This window comes from Pygocentrus nattereri, chromosome 14, assembly GCF_015220715.1.
Source record: "Pygocentrus nattereri isolate fPygNat1 chromosome 14, fPygNat1.pri, whole genome shotgun sequence".
Classification (NCBI taxonomy): domain Eukaryota; kingdom Metazoa; phylum Chordata; class Actinopteri; order Characiformes; family Serrasalmidae; genus Pygocentrus; species Pygocentrus nattereri.
The window spans coordinates 17597633-17605000 of record NC_051224.1 but is presented as its reverse complement, the minus strand read 5'-3'; the positions used below and the strand labels follow the sequence as shown (position 1 = coordinate 17605000).

Sequence of the window (7368 nt, the reverse complement as noted above, 5' to 3'; positions counted from 1 at the left end):
GATGGTCCATTAAAAGAAAAAATAATGACCTCACTAATGATACTTTGAAAGACAATTGCTAATAAATGCCTTTTTCCTAGAAGATCTCATCAAAATTTGCAGAAACCCAACATAGTGACCTTAATGACCCTGAAAACATTACATCCCCATATTCTAAAGACTAAGAAGAACATGGTGTGAGATTTAATTTTTTTAGTTTTTTTAAGAGTGGTGCTAATTGATTTTGCACAACTGACATGTTCTACAGATGGAGGACAAGAATAATGCATTCAGTCATCTGATTAAAAACGCTTCGTCAACAGTTATCATTTACATATAGTTTGTGCGGCAGTTGCTCGCCAGTATTTTGAAAATAAAACAACATAAGAATCAAAGCCTTTTCTACTAATAGTCTCCTCTGCTTTAGCAGGAAAACAACAAATGAACATGATCTTAAAGGGGAATTCCACTGATATTCTGAAGAAGTCAGTTGATGAAATGTATATAGTGTCATTCATGGTGGTTTAATGTCAAATTCTCCATTCTAGAGAAACTTGCAGAGACTGATTTCCATGAGAGGTGGTGACAGGAACCAGGAGTCACGATGTCTACAACACAAACAAGGGCGTTTTATTTACTACACAAAACCACCAGTGAAACTACATGTGCCTTTATACATGTTTTATATACAGTGTTGACAACAATAATGTTAAATCTACAAAAAAGTCTGCTGCTTGATACTGTTTTGCCTTGCAGTGCCCTGCATGCACTCCACTATGACTGTATTTAATCAGACAATCAGAACAGAGGTCATTTATTCCCTACATGTCCAGAAGTTTGTAGGGAACCATCATTGTGACAAAGCAGCTAAACAGAAATCCTCTTCCAGGCACCTAGTTTAAGCAAGCCAAGGGTGACAGTGGCAAAAAAAACTCCCTGAAAGCAAAAGGCAGAAACTTTGAGAGGAACCAAGACTTAAAAAAGGGAACTTATCCTCCTCTGGTCGACACCAGATAGCAAAATAACAGCAAAATATTGTTGATTCAGGGCAATTTGCTGAAACAAGCTACGCTACTGATTTATCTTGGTTTCTCACCCTCATGGCAGCATGCCTTGCTTGCAATTCTTAGGGTCATCAGAAGCAACAGAGTCCCCCCAGAAAAAAATGTATTGAATGTATGGGTCAGATGTTGCTCTTTAAAGGCTCCAGACACATGATGGAGATTCTGCTAGAATTCATTAGGAGAAATAGCATTACTCAAAAAGAACACATGAGATATGAGACAGATAAAGGAGAGGGAGGAGTTGAGCTGCAGACACACATGACAAATATGAGCACAATGCAAACGACACATCAAAAAAAAAAAAGAAAAAAAGAATCTCCATTTTTGTCGGTTTTTATTTTTCCACATCATGAACACAGCAGCTGCCCCTTACATTGTGTGAAAATGTCATGATACACGGACCAAAAGAAATGCTCCAAAATGACTTGGAATAAAACCTGTTCACAGTAACTTACATTAAAATGTAAGATATTTTTGCATTCTCCTGTAAACTTAATCATCTGGATAAACATGTTTTTCTTTGGATAAAATTAAACAAATTTGTAGCTGTGTTGTGCTGAGAGAGGACGGGGTCTAAACAGGCATATTTGGTAGAAGGTTGATATTTCTGACGAGAGCAATTCCATATGGTCTGTTATGCTATTTTGCTGTGAGTTGTGATGTCCTGATTTTTGTTGAGATAGAGAGGTAGGGCATCCCAATTTTTGTTGAGATAGAAGGGTAGGGTGATGTGTTAGGCTACATTGCCCTCCAAACAGGGTTTTAAGAGACACACTCCAGAGTGTTATGAGAAAAAACGAAAAGCACGCAAGACGGCTGTGCAAGCGATCAAGACAAATGTGAGAATTTTCTCCGTTATGATAACCGTTGTATTTTCTTAATGTTGCTTCATTGCATTATGGTCCTTTTCTTCATAACAAGCATAAAACATTGCTAGTAGTATACCAATGTCCTGGTAGCTACAGTAGCTTGCTAAATTTCCCATTCCACCTCAAATGGTGCAGCAGTTGCATTCTGGTGCCTGTCAGAACTGCAGCAGCATTTAAGGTGGACTGGATAAATTTGAACAAGAAGCTGGTGAACAGCTGACTTCAGCTTCATATCACTGAAGAATTAGCTGTAGGTGATAATAAATAATTGCGCCCTCTTTGAAGGCATATGATGACCTAAATGGAACTAAAGCCCAGCAGTGAGGAGCTGAACTTGACCCTCCTCTGCTATCACTGCAGGCTGGCAGGGTCGCCTACAGAGCAGCACTAGTCGTTATTTATTGAAGAAATATTCTTCTTTATTTGAGGGTCCCATTTCCAGACAGAAGATTTCAACCACTACTCCTTGTAACCCAGTTCCAAGGGGGCAAGGTGACACAAAACAAGTGGTAGGGGTAAAAATAAGAAATGAGATTGGGCAAAAAAAGAGTCTGGCTTCTATAAAAGTGCAATTACCCAAAACATACCTCAAAATTCACCATGAACAACTTAAAATACAGCAAACTGAAGCTTTTGAAAAAGCGTCTTAAACGTGCTGTGCATGCCCAAGAATGTTACAGAAGCGTTCTGAAAGAAAGAGTTGGTGAAAAGTCTTAAAAATAGAAGAGAAAAAGCTAGCTACAAAAAGCATTTGCAAGCTGTGATATGTGCTAATCAGGGTGTTAGGTACTGACTTAGTAGGGTCCAAACTTTTGCACATGCCACAACTATTTCTTGTCTCTGTACCCACAGATTTCCAATGATGTTCAAATCAGGGTACTGTGAGGGCTTTTTCAAAAGCTTCAGTTTGTTGTACTTTAAGTTGTTCATTGTGGATTTTGAGGTATGTTATGGATAATTGTGCTGTTATAGAAGCCAACCTCTTTTTTTAAGTTAGTAAAATATAAAACAATTGTGGATTAACATTTGCTGAAATGTTAGCCTTTGTATTTACAAAATCAGCACACTCCTAAAAATCCCACATCTAAAATCAGCACTATAAGCTTATTAGCACTTTTGTGCATGAAATTACTGTTATAACAAACAACTGACCAAGAAACAATTCAAGGCCACTTGAGCTTGGTCCACGGAGGAAATGAGGGGAAGGCAAAGAAAAGCTAAACATGCCCTTTCTGTCATGTATTGTTGTTAGAAAATACACGGATGTGCTTGTATGGATCATACAAGTGTGTTGTGTTAATTTATTAACACTTAAAACATCATCAGACCAGAGGCGCATATGACTGTAACTGCCACTTTAATGTGTGCAGAATTAAAGATGAAACTCTCGACAAGGATGTTAGAGAGAATAAACCAGTAACTTGGTGCTGAATGTAAGCATTCTGCATTGTTATAATAATTCATGAGAAAATAAGGCTTGTTTTGTTACAACCTCTATTATACATGGGAATACAGGAAACAAGACACTCAGATTTCTTTACAGTGGTGGTGACCAGAGGTCACAGTGTCTACAATGCAGATATAACAGTTTTATTTACTATCCAAAACCACCATTGACACGTCTCTTCTGAGTTTTTATCCAATGTTGGTAATAGTAAAAGAGTGGAAAATATGAAAGAATAAGTTTTATGTGGGGGGCTATTTTGTCTCACAGCCCCCTGCAAGTAAATCTATGTGTCAAGCACATATGGATTAAAAACTGTTTTAAACCAAAACCTTCTCAGAACTCATCTCTTCTCAAAACTCTTCTGAAAATCGTAAAACAATGTCTCAGAGCTTTTTAACTCTTCAGATATCTGGTTCATATCACCACCACTGTGAACAATTCTGTCTTCATTTCACATCCAACCACTCTGTATTACTTTGTTTACATCTAGTCCATTTGATTATAATGCTGAAATATAGAAAAATTGCTGAAATTCTCCATTATAAAAATTTGAAAAAGGATGGAAAATAAGCAATATTTAATACACAAAGGCTCATCAAAGGCAAAACAGTGCTGCGTATTTCTATTAATGCTTAATCATTAAAATGTGTCAAGTGGTTGCACGTAAATAAAATATGGTGTTTCACCATATTTATACATTCATACATCAGTTTGCCTTTGTCTTAATGCACACTCTTGAAAAATGGTTCTTCAAGCGTTCTTTAGCAAAGGAAATGGTTCTTTTTAGAACCTTGAGTTCTATATAGAACTCTGCATGCCTTAATGGTTCTTTGCATGATGAAAGGGTTCTTCAGACTGATGGAGAATGTGTTGTATGTGGTTCTATATGCCACCAGAAAAGGTTTCTTCTATTACAATGTCAAAGTTGTAACAATAGCAGAACCCCTTTTGGTGCCATTCAGAACCATTGTCAAAAAAGGTCTATATATAGAACGATATTCAACACATTCTCCATCAATTCCAAGAACCATTACACAATGTAAAGAACCATTTAAGCATGAAATTGTTCTATAAAGATCTCATGGTTCTAAATAGAACCATTCGCTTTGCTAAAGAGCCATCTTTAAAATCATGCAGACTCGAAGCACTGTTTTTATCAGTGTAATACAGGGATCACAAGTATTGATTAGTGCTCTGTATATTTATTGCTGTGTATATCGTCGGACAAATGATCGATATTTGGGTTTCGGTATTAGTCACAGAGCTAGAACACTGCTAGAGCTAAGAAGCTACTTCCTGCTGAAGAAGGCAGGCAGCTGTGTCTGGAGGACAGAAGCTCCGGCAGAGCAGAAACGGGGCGCCGTGGTGTTAGACGACGGTGTTTTTCTCCAGTCCTGTGAGTTTATCGGTAAGTCCCCCTTCACTTTAACTACCTCAGACCAGCTAGAGTATGTGTGGTATCCCTTCTGTAGGGTCGTGGTTTAGTGATAAATGTACTTTGTTTGCGTTTTCTCAGAAAGAAACCGTACTTTCATTAACTGTGAAATGGCGGATAAAAAGAAGGAAGTGGAGACAACTGAAGTTAGCTTCTTATTTGAATTTTCCGTTCCACCTTAAATGCTGCGGTAGCTGCACTACAGCGCCCAGAGGCGCCTCAATGGAGCTGCTGCACCGTTTAAGGTGGAATGCTAGAGTCTGCGCGAGGAAGAGGCAGCGTTATTTAGCCTTTAGCTCAGTCCTGTGGGTTGAAATCCTAGTGTGTGTTTAAAGTTATAAAGGCTTCTCCGAAGAGTCTTGAACCGATGTTTGTCGAAGTTTTAACGTTTTTCACCACACGTTTTATAAACGAACAGATTTTTACAAGAGATCTTGAAAACTGTGGGTGAAAAAAAGCTTCTTCTGGCATATTTATATTCTAGACGTTTTATATATGTGTGGTTTGTGTGCTCTGGGCTGCAAAAGCCTTTAAAGAAGGTTATCATTAGTCTTTTAGAGTAGACCGTTTTTATGTCATGGAGTAAGTTATGGGTGTAACTTTGGGCCTTCATTTGAAATATACAATTTGTGTTGACACAGTAGCTACTCAGGTAAGGTGAGCATCCCACCTGTCCTCACTGCTAAACAACAACAAAACCTTGGTGTGGGATATAGATAGTAACGTGCAGTCTTTTGAACACCTAACCTAATGAGTTTAACTAAATGTTTCTGGTTTAAAATTTTTGGACGATACTCTTAAGAAGTTACTTATATCCAAATAATAACACACCTTAGGTTGTGACATGCAGTGTGTACTTGTAAGGTATGTGTTGATATTTGGAGGTATTTTAAATGTTACTACAGGTTTAACATTTTATTCTCAAAATTTAGTTTTACATTCAATTTAATCTAAAATTTACTCTCCCAGAATATGTTTAACATTTATTACGCTCAGATAAATTCCCCATTCAACCACATAAGGATGAAGAAAAAACAAAAAATAACAAAGAAATAACAAAAAATTTCCAAATTTCTAATTTTCACATTATTATGTCTTCAGCCACTTACATAGTCAGGGTGGATCCAAAGTTCAATTACACACTTCTGTCCCTGTAGTTACTGAATAATAAGCTCTAGTATGTAATAAGCCCAAGATTTAAGAGGTTAATGCATACTAACTGTAATTTAGCATTAGTTTGGAACAGAAAGCTGTCAAAAACCACAGTCTTTGTACCAAGGAAAGTGGTAAAAATACTCAAAGATTTACTAAACGGTCACTTTCCTGAGCTCATACCAACAAGGGTTCTATATGGTATTGAAAAGGTGTTCTTGGGCTTAATATAATAATGATATAACAATATATATAATAATAATGGAGCCCTTTTTGGTGCTGTATAGAACCAGTTGTAAAAAGTTTTGTTTAAAGGCCCATGTACAACCGGGTATTCATCACAGAGATGAATCACTTGACCATGCAAAGAACCATTCACATGGTTCTATGAATGTTCGTGGTTCTAAATGGAACCATTGCCTTTACTAAAATTTTACTAAATTTTGAAAAGTAGCAGGGAAAATAAAACGTTACTCAGTCAGAATCAATGTATTGGTGCATCCCTTAATTAATGTAGGTTCCGAGCCATTATACTTCATAGTGTAGTGCTGTTTAATGAATGCAAATCTTGGACAGCAGTCGGCGTAATGTCTGGCATGGTCAAATTCCACATTGCGAAGTGTATATGGCTTTGTGTTCATGTGGTATTTTTAGCTCTTAAGCATAAACAGGTGTCCGCAGTGGCTGTTGTGTTTAGTAGACGTTGCCACAGCATGCAGAAGATTCTTGCACTGAAAGGTTCAGCATCAAGTGTCAAGTTGAAACATTACTAAAAAAAAGTATTAAAAATTTAGTTGAGTAGAATATATTGAAAGGAAAGCTGTCTTGAAGCTGATATCGATGATGGTGCTTGCTCCTCTTCAGATCAGTTGTTGTTTCTAAGAGTTGCAGCGCTAAGCAACATGGGAATCATTTGCCTTTTTTCTTGGTTTACTGCACTTCCAATTTGCTGATTGCTTATTCAAATAAATGTATTATTTTGTTTTTTTCTTTTCTTTTTCTTTTTCTTTTTATAGTTTTTCTTAAGGCTGTCGTAATTAATTTCCTAGCATGTTATTATTACTGTGCCTTTAAGACTGATCAGAGAGAGTGAGCTCTGTTCTGAAACACTATTTATAACTTCAGTGTGAGTGGATAAACTGCTGTGGGCTAAAGGAGTTGTTTTTTGTGACATCATGGTAACAGTGCATTCGAAACCTGCTGTTTTTTGGAGCATTGTTGTCACATATCAACCGTATTGACTGGGTAGTGAATTGAAGTGCTGCGTAAATTTAATCTATACCATTTCAGAACGTTGGGCCTCATTTACCACTGTCTTCCTAAGTTTCTTTCCTAAACTTGTTCTTGAAAAAGGTCCTTAGACAAAGTCTACGTTAGATTCACGACGTTAGATTCTTATACTTTACAAGTTCAAATACTTTC

The 7368-nt window shown here is 37.0% G+C and overlaps 1 protein-coding gene across 1 annotated transcript in view; it reads left to right on the top strand.

Annotated features, from left to right (window-relative positions):
- The first annotated feature begins 4675 nt into the window (after positions 1-4675).
- Positions 4676-7368, top strand: part of map3k14a (mitogen-activated protein kinase kinase kinase 14a) — a 28988-nt gene continuing 26295 nt past the window's right edge. The window contains exon 1 of the mRNA XM_017697544.2: positions 4676-4767. The gene's annotated coding sequence lies outside the window, so the exon portion shown is untranslated. The remainder of the gene's footprint in view (positions 4768-7368) is intronic.